We start from the raw sequence: 12,826 nt of genomic DNA on the forward strand, positions 1-12,826 counted from the left end.
ATCTCTCCTTTTCTCTCCCAAGTCCCTGAAGCCTTCCCCAACACCCTAGCCCCCAACCTCTAGGGCAGGCCATTTTTCTGCTGTGGGCAGGAATCTGGCACTGGAGAAACCCACCATCTACACAGCTAATTTAGTACATGTCAAAGACAGTTCCTACCGGGCGGTGGCTCAGGGCTGCAATCCCAGCACTTTGGGAGGCTGAGGTGGATGGATCACAAGGTCAAGAGATGGAGACCGTCCTGGCCAACATGGTGGAACCCCGTCTCTACAAAAATACAAAAATTAGCTGGGCACGGTGATGTGAACCTGTAGTGCCAGCTACTCAGGAGGCTGAGGCAGGAGAATTGCTTGAACCCGGGAGGCACAGGTTGCAGTGAACCGAGATTGCGCCACTGCACTCCAGCCTGGGCGACAGAGCAAGTCTCCATCTCAAACAACAACAACAACAAGACAGTTCCAAAGGTTCTACATGTACGAATTCACTTACTCACCATGACAACCTCATCAGATAGACACTTCTTAGGTCGTTTCTCACAGGTGAGGAAACAGAGGCACAGAGCCACCTAGGCTGAGAGGTTCAGTCACCAGCCCAAGCTCATACCTCCATTGTGTGGCAGTGCAGGATTTGAACCAAGAACTGTGACCCTGCGTGCCCTGGCCCGAACCCCTGTACTACAGCAGCCCTCTGATGAATCAAAGGCTGGGGAGCTCTCCTCCCTTCCATTGCAAAAGGCTGATCTCTCTCCAGCTGGAGCATGGGGCGGTGGAAGGATGCAATGACCCTAAGGCCCAACTGTGCCTCTTTCCTCTAACATTCCTCGGAAAAGTTGCAAAAGTGGTAGTCTCACTAAGGGGCTCAGGACCAAAAAACCATAAAAAGATGTAGATGACTTGTGTACTTCATTTAGCATCCAAACCCTGCACTCTGCCATTCAGCAAGATAAGTCTCCACTGCCCCTGCTTCCCTGTAAAAGAGGGAAGGCTAAATAACTGCAAGTCTAATCCGCAAACCCCAAGCACCAGCCTCTGCATCTGGGAGGTAAAAGCGGCGACAGGTGAGACAGGGCAAGGGCTGGGCCAGGGCCGACAGCGGTGCCCGGCTCTGTGGCTCCGAATGCGGTTCTGGAAGGCAGTGTCCCCCAGCCCAGCCGGGCTCCTCCCTTCCCCCTCCCTAAATCCCACCTCGAGTCCAGCGCCCTTAGAGGAAATGGGTCGCCTGCAGGGGATCAGCCCTTTCTCCCCACCGTGCTCCCCACTCCAGCTCTTCTGGGCGCTGCCATCCTCTCGGTGCGTACCAGTCTTCTTTCTGAAACGGACCCCAGTGGCTCCTGGCCCTCTCAGGAGCTCTTCCTTAGTCCCGCCATGCGGGGAGCGGGGAGCTCCTCTAGGGGCGCCAATTAGGTCCCCGCGCCACCGCCGCCTCTGGCGTCTCCTAGGCCTGGCCTGGGCCGAGCTCGCTGCGGTCGACGTGGCTTAGCAGAGCTAAATTCGGCTCGCAGGAAGCCCGGAGCCAGGGGAAATCCGAGCCGAGCCGGGGTGGGAGGGGGAGAATGCAGGCGCTGGGCCGGGAGGGCCGGGCGCTGGGCGGAGGCAGGGGAGGGCCGCGCGCGGGGGAGGCGGTGGCCGGGCTCTGGTACGCACCGGCTTCCGGCTCAGCCGGCCAGGGAAGGCGGTCCCTCCCCAGTCGCCCCGCCTTTCACTCAGGTTACACTCAGGGGAAGGTGCTCCCGAGCCCGCTCTCACCTTCACCCCGCCTGCTCGCTTTCCCGCCTCCAGACTCGGCCGGCAGAGCCCACTATGCCTGACAGTTTCTACACTTCGCAAAGACAAAGAGCCCTAGACCGAAGGGAGGAGGAGGAAGAAGAGGAGCGGAGCGAGAAGGAAGAGGCGAGGTGAGCCTGAAAGGGGTAGAGTATCCGGGACATCCACACTCCTTTCTTCCCCTCAGGGCCCCCTCATGCCCGAATCCCGGAAACTCCAGCGTGTCTCCAGCCGTGGTGAGTGCGCGTGCGGAGGCGAACAGTGCTCAGGGTGCGCGGGGGCTGCGTCCGCCGGAGTTGGGGCTCGGCAGTTTCCTGTGGGTTCTCAGAGTGGAGGGTTGATTGTCTGGACCCGGAACTGAAGGGGTGTGGAGGGGACTCAGAGGGTGTGACAGTGGAGGTGGGACTGAAGCCCCTAGGATTCTAGTGGAAGGCACTCGTAGGGAAACCTTTTGTTAGCCATGGCAACCACCCGGGGCTCTGAGAGAGGAAGAAGGTCAGGGTGGAGGTTCGGGCTTAGGGATCTTCGGCCGTCTCTGGAGGAGCTGCCTGGAGCTCTGCGGGGAACCTACGCCAAGTCCCGGGCAGCGGTTCCCGAAAGCAGCGCCAGTGACATTGCACCCGGCGCCGGGCTGGGATCTCCCCGGCTGGGGCCGCCCGTGGGAGGAGACCTCGCTGGGTGGCCTGGCTCAGGCGCTCCCGAGCGGATCTGGGATCACAGGCTGGGACATCCCGGAGGGCGCCAATGATCTGGACCAGCGGCCGTGGGACAGTATCCGGATCAAGTCCCCCAGTCTGCTGTGAGCAGGCACAGACCCGGGAGGTGGCTCTCGGCCCCGGGGTCGCCTTCAGCGCGTGCTGCTCCAGACCCGGGGGTGAAATTGGCACCCGGGACAAGAGAGCGGAATGCGGCATGGTGGACACTGGGGGATGTGTGTGGGCCAAGGGGTGCATGGCTGGAGTGGTGTTAGTGGCAACTCGAAACTCCGAATCCATCCCAACCCCGTTAGGCGCCGCAGCTCCCTAGAAATAATCTGACAAAAGTTAGCAACTTGCCTATGTCTCTCGCATGTGTGACCTGCGTGGGGCAGAGCCACCCCTTCTGGGAGGGTATGGGGGCAGACAGCGGTGACAGTGGGGCGAGGCACCCTGGTGAGGGTACAGTTAGTTTGGAATCGGGACAGTGGTGCAACTTTCAGCTCCTCCTTTCTCTGTGCCAGTGTTTGAGCGTGACCTTGTGGGAGGAAAAACGGCTGAACTTGTGATGAAGGTTGAGCCTGCACCCCTGCTTGGCACAGAGACGCCATAGCGTGCCTTCACCTGGCCTTGCAGCGGGTCTCCCGGGAAGTGTCTGGGGATCCTCTGACTCTGCCGTCGGCCGGAGCCCTGACTCCCTCCTCCCTCCTACGCCAGGGTCCCCGCCGGCCATATCAGGTGCGGGGCTTGTTGGTGCGTTCGGCGAGGGGACACGTGCATGCCCCTAAGCACGCAGATGGGTGGGGGTTGGGTAGGTGACTGCATCTCATGGGCCGGGTAAATCCCGCAGAGGGAGACAGCCGTGACCCTGAGGGCAGTGCTGGCTCGCTGCGCCCCCGCATCAGCCATTCGCCTGGCTTTCTCGTGATTCTTCCTGGGCACCCCTGGGCTCTCCCGACTCCTCACCCTCGTGGGTCCCCTTGCCCCTCAAATTTGAGAGGAGCTGTTTCTCCAGGGAGACAGCAAGCACCCACCCTCGCTCTGCAGCTGGTTGTGTGTGGTGAGAGGAAGAGACAGAAGGAGAGGCAGACTCGCCAACGAGGGAAACGGGGTGAGAAGGGAGCCGGGTTGTCCAGAGGTCTCCAGGGCGCCTGCAACGTAGTAGGTGCTAAGCTGTGTTCATTGATAAGGCCCCAAGGTGGAAGGTGCTGGCAGGGGCTGAGACGCCCCCTTCCTCCCTTCCAGTCTCTAAAATGGAATTCAAATGTATCAGTCAAGCCCTCTGTGCCACAGATGTGCCTGGAAGCACCTACAACGTGCGGGCTCTACTCCTGACCTTTTCCTAGATGCTGTGGGTGGAGCCTCCTGATTTTCTTTCCCAAAGGCTGCACGGGCGCCCGGAGGCTTCATAAAGGCAAGGTGCACTGCCCCCTGCCAGCTGCTGTGAAAACTGCCGCTTGGATCCGCGGTGGGGAAGGCGCGCGCAGCGCTGGGACCCCTCACAATGCCTTCCTGCATTTCTCCTTCCTGCCCCAAATATCGGGATCCCGGACGACTGTTTTCTAGTTGGCTGAAATGACTGACCAGAGTTCACCATTCCGTGCCCCCGTCCTCTGCCAAGAACTGGGTACAGCGTGGGGGCGTTTTCTGGTCTCCCGTCTCTCTGTCTCTGTCTCTCTTACTTTGGTCGTGAGACTTAACCTCCTTCACCTCTGGGCATCTCAGTTTCCACAACTTCAAAATGAGGCCAATAACACATTCTTCAAAATACGTTCTGCAGAATAGACAGTGTGTGGATCTAATACATATAACTAAGTGAATGTGTGTGTATATAGGTAGTTCACATTCTAATGTGTGTATGTACGCATGTATGTACACACTCTAATGCGTGTATATATACATTGGGGGAAGGAGTTCCATCGTACAGTTTTTGCTAAACAAATAAAGAATGAATACAGGGCTCCTTCTGCCTTTTCAAAATCCCACAAACCCTGAAACTTGCCTTCCCTGCTTTTTTCTGGGCTGGCATTTGCTGTTTAGGGGTCTGACTGGGTAAGGCCTGGACTTGAGCAGGGTCTTTGTCGCCTACCTCCCTGGCTGGGAGGCCACAGCATCCCACCCGAGGGGAGAGAGAAAAACAGGAAGTGTTGCTAGAAGTGATGGCAGAGGGTTTCTTACAGGGGACGGAGGCTGTTCTTCGAAGCTCTGCAGCAGCCTGTGGAAGCTGCCTTCTGAGTGGCCTTCCTGGTGACTGCAGACAGGGCTGCATTCTCCCCACTTCCCTGGTGGTGTCACCAGCACTCCCGACCCACACAGAATTAGCCGTCACTGATATAGGAGCCCTTGTTATGGAGATGACACTGACTGTGAGCTGGTTCTAGCTCCTTCTAGGTCCAGGACTTTTGGGAGTGAGGTAGAGCTCTGTCTCACGTACCCACCAAGCAGCCCCTAAGCCAGCTCACCACCCAAAAGCTGGCAGTTGACATTACCCAAGGAGGGTGCCTCTCCCATATGTGACTCCAAGCCCTCTGGTCAGTTAACCTTGCTTGGATCAGCTCCTGTGTAGAAGATTGCTGACTCAAAAGGGTTTTTATTTGGGTAGAGCTTTGGCAGCAGATGGTAACTTGACCCTCACCTTAGGCCCCTCCCACACCACAAAAAGCAACCAGGAAAGCAAAACATAAAATCCACCAGTCATCGTGGAAAGGCTTTCCAGTAAGTTCTGCATGCCTATGTGCACACATTTCACATGCTGATGGAAGAGTTGACCTGGTTACCAAGAATTCTAGAATAAGACTTACATGCAGCTTCATTCAGTTGTGTAGCCTCTGGAAACTTCAGCATCCCCACTTGCACACCTGAGGATCTGAGAGATCCCTTCTACTGTAATTTGGTCACAGGAGCCCGGAATGGGGCCCTGTTAGAGCCTGCATTTGAGTCCTGGTGCCAGCGCTCAGGCTCAGTTCCTTTGCAACTCAGCTCCCAAACTATTCCAGGCTCTGGGTCTCAGTTTCACTCTAAAAATGAGAGACTTGGCTGGGCACAGTGGCTCACACCCATAATCCCAGCACTTTGGGAGGCCAAGGTGGGTGGATCATTTGAGGTCAGGAGTTCAAGATCACCCGGCCAACATGATGAAACCCCGCCTCTACAAAAAATACAAAAATTAGCTGGGTATGGTGGTATGTGCATGTAGTCCCAGCTACTCAGGAGGCTGAGGCAGGAGAATCGTTTGAACCCGAGAGGTAGAGGATGCAGTGAGGTGAGGTCACACCATGATGCTCCAGCCAGGGTGACAGAGTGAGACTTTGTCTCAAAAAAAAAAAAAAAAAAAGAGAGGCTGTAGAGTTCTGCTGCCCATCACTATGGGTTGTCCACTAAAGCTTCTTTTTGTGAAGACAGTCCCCACCTCCATTGCTCAGCAAGCATCACCCTCAAAACCCTCCCAGTAACACAGACTGCCCTGGCTGGGGACAGCTGGATTGTCTACTACCCCATGACAAGGGCACCTGACCTCTCACAGAGGGTCAGGACTATTCAGTGTTTTACCACACTCCCTTGGAAAAGTCATTTTCTAGCAGTTCTCAACACTAGATGTTGAAAGCAGTCCCCGAAGTTTCAGACTCTGCGGTCTGAAACCTGACAGAGCCAGGGTGCCATCTGGGGGGACTCCCTAATGGTACACATTGCAGAAGGAACCCCAGTGACCCCACCAGGGCCTGTTTACTTCCCATCTACAAGCTGAACACGACCTTAGAAATCAGTTTGGTCAAACTTTTTACTTTAATGCAAAAATATCGAAGCTCAGAGGGGAATTCACTGGACTGTAAAATCCGGGGTTTATTGCTTATTTGGACTTGGTGGTGGTGGTGGTTGGGTTCTTTTGATTTTGGTTGAGCCAGCATTTATTGGGAACTTATTACCTTCCAGGAGCACCATGCAAGGTGCTGAGATACAGAGAGCAAAGAATACTCGGTCCTTGTTCCTTGCTGTCCTAGAGGTCACAGTGCTCTGCGGAGGGGAACAAGGAGGTACCCAGTCAGGCTGCATATGGAAATACACAGGTGTTAAAAATTAGCCTGTAATCCCAGCTACTCGGGAGGCTGAGGCAGGAGAATGGCTTGAACCCCAGAGGTGGAGGTTGCAGTAAGCCAAGATGCCACTGCACTCCAGCCTGGACAATACAGTGAGAATTAGTCAAAACAAACAAACAAACAAAAAACACCCAGAGAGTGGCTGCTTTGCATCTGCTTTCTCTAAAAAATAAATAAATAAATAAAACTTAGTGCTTTATTTTGAATGGTTGTCCATATACTTTATGTCAGATTTTAATAGTTGATTTGGGAGGGTGGGTTTAAATGGCATGGCAGGTGGGGGGTAGGAGAAAGTGCCCAGGTTTTCAGGGGGACGCTACTCTATGAGCTAGCTGGGTGAGCTGGGCGTGTCCCTGCACCAGGTTTGAGGGGCACGTGGGTGATCGGGGCCCCAGGAGGATGAAGGGAGATGATTCTGGGGAAAGTTGTGCATGTGGGAGGCCTAGAGCCTCACTGATTCCAGTCGTATTTAGTCTGTTTATAAGAGAAAGTGATTGCATGGGGCACTCCTCAGGACAGAGCCTGTGGGAAATGGAGGAGTTGACTGAAGGCAGGAAGTTTTGCAAAACTCCTGGAAAAACACTTGAAGTCGGAGGAGGCTGATTTTAAGGTAAAATGGTTTGCAAATGATCCCCCTGGAAGCAGCAAGGCCTAGTGACGGTGTTGGGGTAGCGTGTGCCTCTCATTCCTATGAGTTTCATCAAACTTTTGGCTTCTTTGTCCCTAGGGCTGGACTCAGAATTACTAAAGAGCCAGAACCCTGACATAAGAAGCCACACAAAGCACTGTTATTAGGAGAAGGAATGCATGAGGGGAGAGGGGCCAGCGTAAGATGGTCGGGGTGCCCAGCATCATGAACTTGGCCACCTCATAGGGGCCCTTCCTGTGTGGCCTGGCTGGCCAGCAGGGATGGGACTTGTGTCAAAGTTCAAGGCACCTGCAGTGGATGCTGTTGTGGTTCCCACTGAGGACAACTGTTAGAGAGGGCCCTGGAGTCAGTGTTTTCTACAGCATCAGGGGAATTCCTGCAGGGAATCCACTGGCCAAAGACACAGAACTCCTGGGCCATGGCCCTGACCCATCTGCTCCTGGCTGGGGACCTCGGGCACATCATTTAACCTCTTTGACCCTTCAGTTCCTCAACTAGGAGACTGTAGTATCAATTCCCACTCCCTCTATCACAGGAGAGTTAGGAGGACCCCACAAAATGAAGCACAGGAATGTGCCTTATTGATGAGAATTTTAGTAGCATCTACTTTTCATTGTTTAGTGCACATCCAGTAGTGCCAAGTATTTTGTACAACTTATTCTGGGGTTCACCAGGAAGCATTGAATGGAGGGTTTGAATAAAGCTGTTTCCAGAGATGGTGCCAGCATTTAGAGAAGTCGGCAAGGGATGGTCTAGCACCTAGACCCAGTTACCACACCCAGGAGAAGTGGCATGGTGTGGGATGGGATAGGAGAACTGTAATAGCATTGCAGTAGTTGCCAGAAGCCTCTGGAAGAGAGACCACAGGCCCCTTCCTCAACCTGGCAAGGCAGGAGGCAGGAGGATCAACCCTGCAACCTTGCTCTCCTCTGGCCTGACCTGTGCAATCCTGTGCCACCAAGAGCTGAGCCCACCCACCAGCCAAAGGCAAGGAGCTCCTTGATGGAGCCCCCAGAGCAGGGCAAGGTGGAGGTGCATTAAGAGCAGGTCTGGAGGGCACATTGAGGACACACACACACACACACACACACACACACACACACAGAGAGCTATCATCTCATTTGATTCTGCAACAGCCGGGGGTGGGGAGGGGGTAGTCTCAAGATTTACCAATTGGCAGGTAAGATGCCCAGGAACTGGAGAGTAACCCCCTTGCCTAAGGCCACAGAGCTGGTGGGAGCCCACATTTTAACCCACTGTGTTTTATCAGCCCTACTAAAGTAAAAGCATCTGTTGTAAGATGTCATGAAGACCCTTAAGTTGTTATCAGTGGCATCTTAATGAGAAACAGAATAGTTTAAGTGTGAAGGTTTGCCAGGGTTTCAAACGGAGGTTTATTACTTACTCAGTGACCAAATTACTGACCTTTTCTATGTCTCATCTTCCTCTTCTGTCATGAGGGCACACTTTGTACAGTTGATGTGAAAAATAAAACAAATTTATTCAGTAAAGATCTCTCAACAAATGTTAGTTTTGATTCCCGAGAAGGTCAGGATTTAGAAAGGGCAATGTGGGGTGAGTGGTGCTCCAATGTGGCCTTTTAACCTAGTCAGCATTCAAATAATAGGATTTCAATATTTGTATGTTAAAAGTTTCTTTCTTCCTTTCTTTCTTTCTATCCTGAGGATGTTTGGATCATTTCTTTGACTCTGTGTGTGTGAGAGTGTGTGTGTGTGTGTGTGTGTGTGTGTGTGTGTGTGTGTGTTTTCTCTTTAAAACACATGAAAGTGCCAAAGGATAAAATAACAACAAATTTAAAGACCTAAATTAGCTTTATTTTGATTCTAGAATTGGGCAACACTTCATTTCACAGAATGGAGTAAGTTTTCCAGTGAGCTGAGCAGAGGAGATTGGCTTTATAAACAGAAGGACTGAAGAAACCAGAAGCAATGAACTAAGAGTGTACTCGTGGAATTTAGACAGAACCTAGAAAACCAACTGATTTGTTAACATCCAGTGACATTCGGCTGCCTCTTTTTGCTAAGGATTAAGGCCAAGGGAACTTCACAATCATACTGATTGACAATTTAATCCCTGACTCTCTCCTGATTTCTCGGGAAGTCAGATGACAACTTAGTTTTGTCGATGGCTGTTGCAAAACCTCGGTGCTTGTTTGCTTAGTTTTAAAGAAAATAAACAAGAGACACACAGCAAAGGAGATGCAACATGGAGCGATTTATTGCAAAAGAGGCAGGGTATTCTGAAAGTGACGTGCCGAATAGACAGTACCCTCTGAGAGAGGCTGCAGGGCAGGCTGCTTGCGAAGATGGGACAGCATTGACTTACTGGGGGGCTCCCTTTACTGGAGCCTTACATGGTTATTCATAAGGAAGTCGGAAGAGGCGTTACTAGTAAGCATGTTCTGGGTGGTCCTCTGGGTGCACATGCTCAGTAGCTGTACATGCTTGCTCGTACATCATGTCTCATTAACATCTGAAATCTCCACCCAGGGATATGTGTGTGTGTGTGTGTGTGTGTGTGTGTGTGTGTGTGTGTTTGAGGTGGAGTCTCATTCTTTTGCCAGGCTGGAGTGCAGTGATACGATCTCGGCTCCCTGCAACCTCCACCTGCTGTGTTCAAGCGATTATCCTGCCTCAGCCTCCCGAGTAGCTGGGACTACAGGCACCTGCCACCATGCCCAGATAATTTTTGTAATTTATGTAAAGACAGGTTTTCATCATGTTGGCCAGGATGGTCTCAAACTCCTGACCTCGTGATCCACCTGCCCCAGCCTCCCACAGTGCTGGGATCACAGGCATGATGTGTTTTTTACTATTAGAATGAGCAAAGCTTCAGTCTGAGAACAGGTAAAATCAAAATGTACATTCTCTTATGGGGGAATTCCTTACTGGAGATAGCCTGGCTTGAATGAACTGGACTGCAGTGTGAATGCAGGGGCATATTGTGTTGACCTTCAGGTTACCATACCATGGTCGCCACATCCTGAGGACATGGTTCCCTTTTGGACAGCCCATCCTGCCTCAGTGTGGGTTTGGGGAACTGGAACTTTAGCATGGGTAACTCCATTTTGATTTGCAGTCTGGCCTGTTGGGGCCTAGTGCAGAAACTTGGTCCAAAACAATGGCCTTCTATAATTTTTATTGAACAAATCTTATCTAACCATGTATGATTCTAAAACCCTTAAGGCAGTATAAAATATGACTTAAAAATTACTTGCAGTAATTCAGAAAAGCTGAGAAGAAAACAGCATTAGTTCCAGATTATTTGGCAGAATTAAAAAGAGAGTTGCAGGTGACTTTTGGAAAGTACACATTGGGGTGTGCAAGTAAAGTACTTTCTCTGAATTTCATTAACTATATTACAAAAGAAAAGATCAAGCCCAGATAGATAGCAATGTAATAGATTTTGCTACATTAAAAAAACATCCATTTGAATCCACAGTGAACTAAAACACCAGAGTGGCTAAAAATCCCCTTCATGCATAATTACTTAGCAGAGAGCTCTTGAGAAAAACCTAACCAATAAACCCCAGCCAAAGCAAATCCAGCTACTTCTGTAGCTGAGAGGGTGGAATGAGTCCAAAATATTGTTTCAAGTTCAAAAAGCTGAAAACAACCCCACATAGAAAACAAAACTCCACCTAAATTGGCATTTACCTTTTTGGAAATAAAAGGCCCAATGGAGAAATAAATAAATAAAAACCCCTTTCTTAGATTCTTAGAAGACTAGACTGGAGCCCAATATAAATCCCCTGAATTTGGCTGAGTAATAAAGGACTACATTCTCCTTCCTTCCCTTTAGTACACTGGAGACCTAATAAGGGCAAAGAATTCCCAGTGATCAAGAGCTCAAACACCTAAAACCACCCAGCGGCATTCACAGACACCAGCATCTACAGCACTGATCCGAGTTGGCCCTCAGTTCAACACTTCCGAGGGTCTTCCTGATTTTTCAAATAGAGATGTGGATTCAGGCCAGGTGCAGTGAGTGGCTCATGCCTGTAATCCCAGAACTTTGGGAGGCTGAGGTGGGTGGATCACCGAGGTGAAGAGATTGAGACCATCCTGGCCAACATGGTGAAACCCTGTCTCTACTAAAAATACAAAAATTAGCTGGGGGTGGTCGTGCACACCTGTAGTCCTAGCTACTTGGGAGGCTGAGGCAGGAGAATCACTTGAACCCAAGAGGCAGAGGTTGCAGTGAGCCAAGATTGCACCATGGTACTCCAGCCAGAGTGAGACTCCGTGTCAAAAAAAAAAAAAAAAATATATATATATATATATATATATATATATATATATATATATATGTGGATTCAAAGGGGAAAAGTGACTTATTGGCCAAGTTCACTTGGAGCCCTGCCTCCAGATCTACATGTCTCAAATTGTCATTTATACTTGGTGGGTCTCTCTTTTTATTTTTATTTTTGGAGACAGTGTCTCACTCTGTTGCCCAGGCTGGAGTGCAGTGGTGTGATCTTGGCTCACTGCAACTTCCACTTGCTGAGCTCCCACCTCAGCCTCCTGAGTAGCTGGGACTACAGGTATATGCCACTGTGGATCACTGTTGGTGAAGGAATAAGCCCACACTTTCACCAGCCTTGCAGTTCTAACACACTGGTCCTTAGTGTATGCCTTTATAGCCCCTATCAGCCTTCCCACCCTGAACTGTAGAGAGTTATGCAGCGCAGTGAGGGTGACTTGATCAGCATCTGCTCAAGTGTCTGGCAAATGGCAGATCCAGGTCTCGAGCCCTGGTAACGCTACAACCTTACTGCCTCCACCTCACCCCCGTGTGTCCTCCTTGGCTGAGCCTGAGAACACTGGCAAAAACAATAACATAAATCTAAGTCTCTATATCCTCATTAGATCCTAGACTCAGCTGATGGAGCCCAAATTATCAGCACAACAACATAACGTAACACGTAACATAATACAACCAACAAGACCACAATTTACGGTTTGTGTAAAATAGGAGTGAACCAGAAGCAGAAGCTGACTTGGCCAAGAACCGGCTTTAGCATTAGGAAGTCAGAGAGCTCAGCTGCCACCTGTGAGGCCGGGGGGAGGCAGTGGAGGGTTCTGATGGTGAGACTCAGGTATGTGAGTCTCAGGGGAACCTCCAGAAAGCTCAAGGAATTCATGGCACTCAGAGACATACAGTTGGGGGATTTGCCCATTGTTTAGTTACTTTGCATTGAAATCCCCTTCTTGCAGATGTGGGAATCAGCTACTAAGGAGATGGAGTCAAAGTCAAGCAACAGAGGCCAGAGGGGAGGAAACTCCTGCACACAGTCTGGGGACAGGGAATCTTGCTTGCACATTTTTGGGGGCAAACTGATTAAATGGCAGCAAGCAAAAAGGTGGCTCTGGGCAAAACCTTGAGTAAGGCTTCACAGAAAATAATTTCAGTCGATTGCATTTGCTAGAAAACTTTGAGTTTCACTGTGTATTCTATGTGATAGGCTGTCTGGTGCTGTCTGCCCAGGACCTGCCATCAGCACCTCCACCTGGGCTGGGCCAGATTGCCAGCTTTCTCTCATTAGAATTTCTCATTCATTTAGTATGAGATCCTGGTCTTCATAATGACTCTCTGTAAAATATATG

The 12,826-nt window shown here is 50.9% G+C and overlaps 1 pseudogene; it reads left to right on the plus strand.

The window, feature by feature from the left end:
* Window positions 1-1,713: 1,713 nt before the first annotated feature.
* Window positions 1,714-12,826, plus strand: part of LOC110568140 (NUT family member 2G-like) — a 95,213-nt pseudogene continuing 84,100 nt past the window's right edge.

This window comes from Aotus nancymaae, unplaced genomic scaffold (assembly GCF_030222135.1).
Source record: "Aotus nancymaae isolate 86718 unplaced genomic scaffold, 86718_ANA_hifiasm-v0.15.2.pri h1tg000087l, whole genome shotgun sequence".
Classification (NCBI taxonomy): domain Eukaryota; kingdom Metazoa; phylum Chordata; class Mammalia; order Primates; family Aotidae; genus Aotus; species Aotus nancymaae.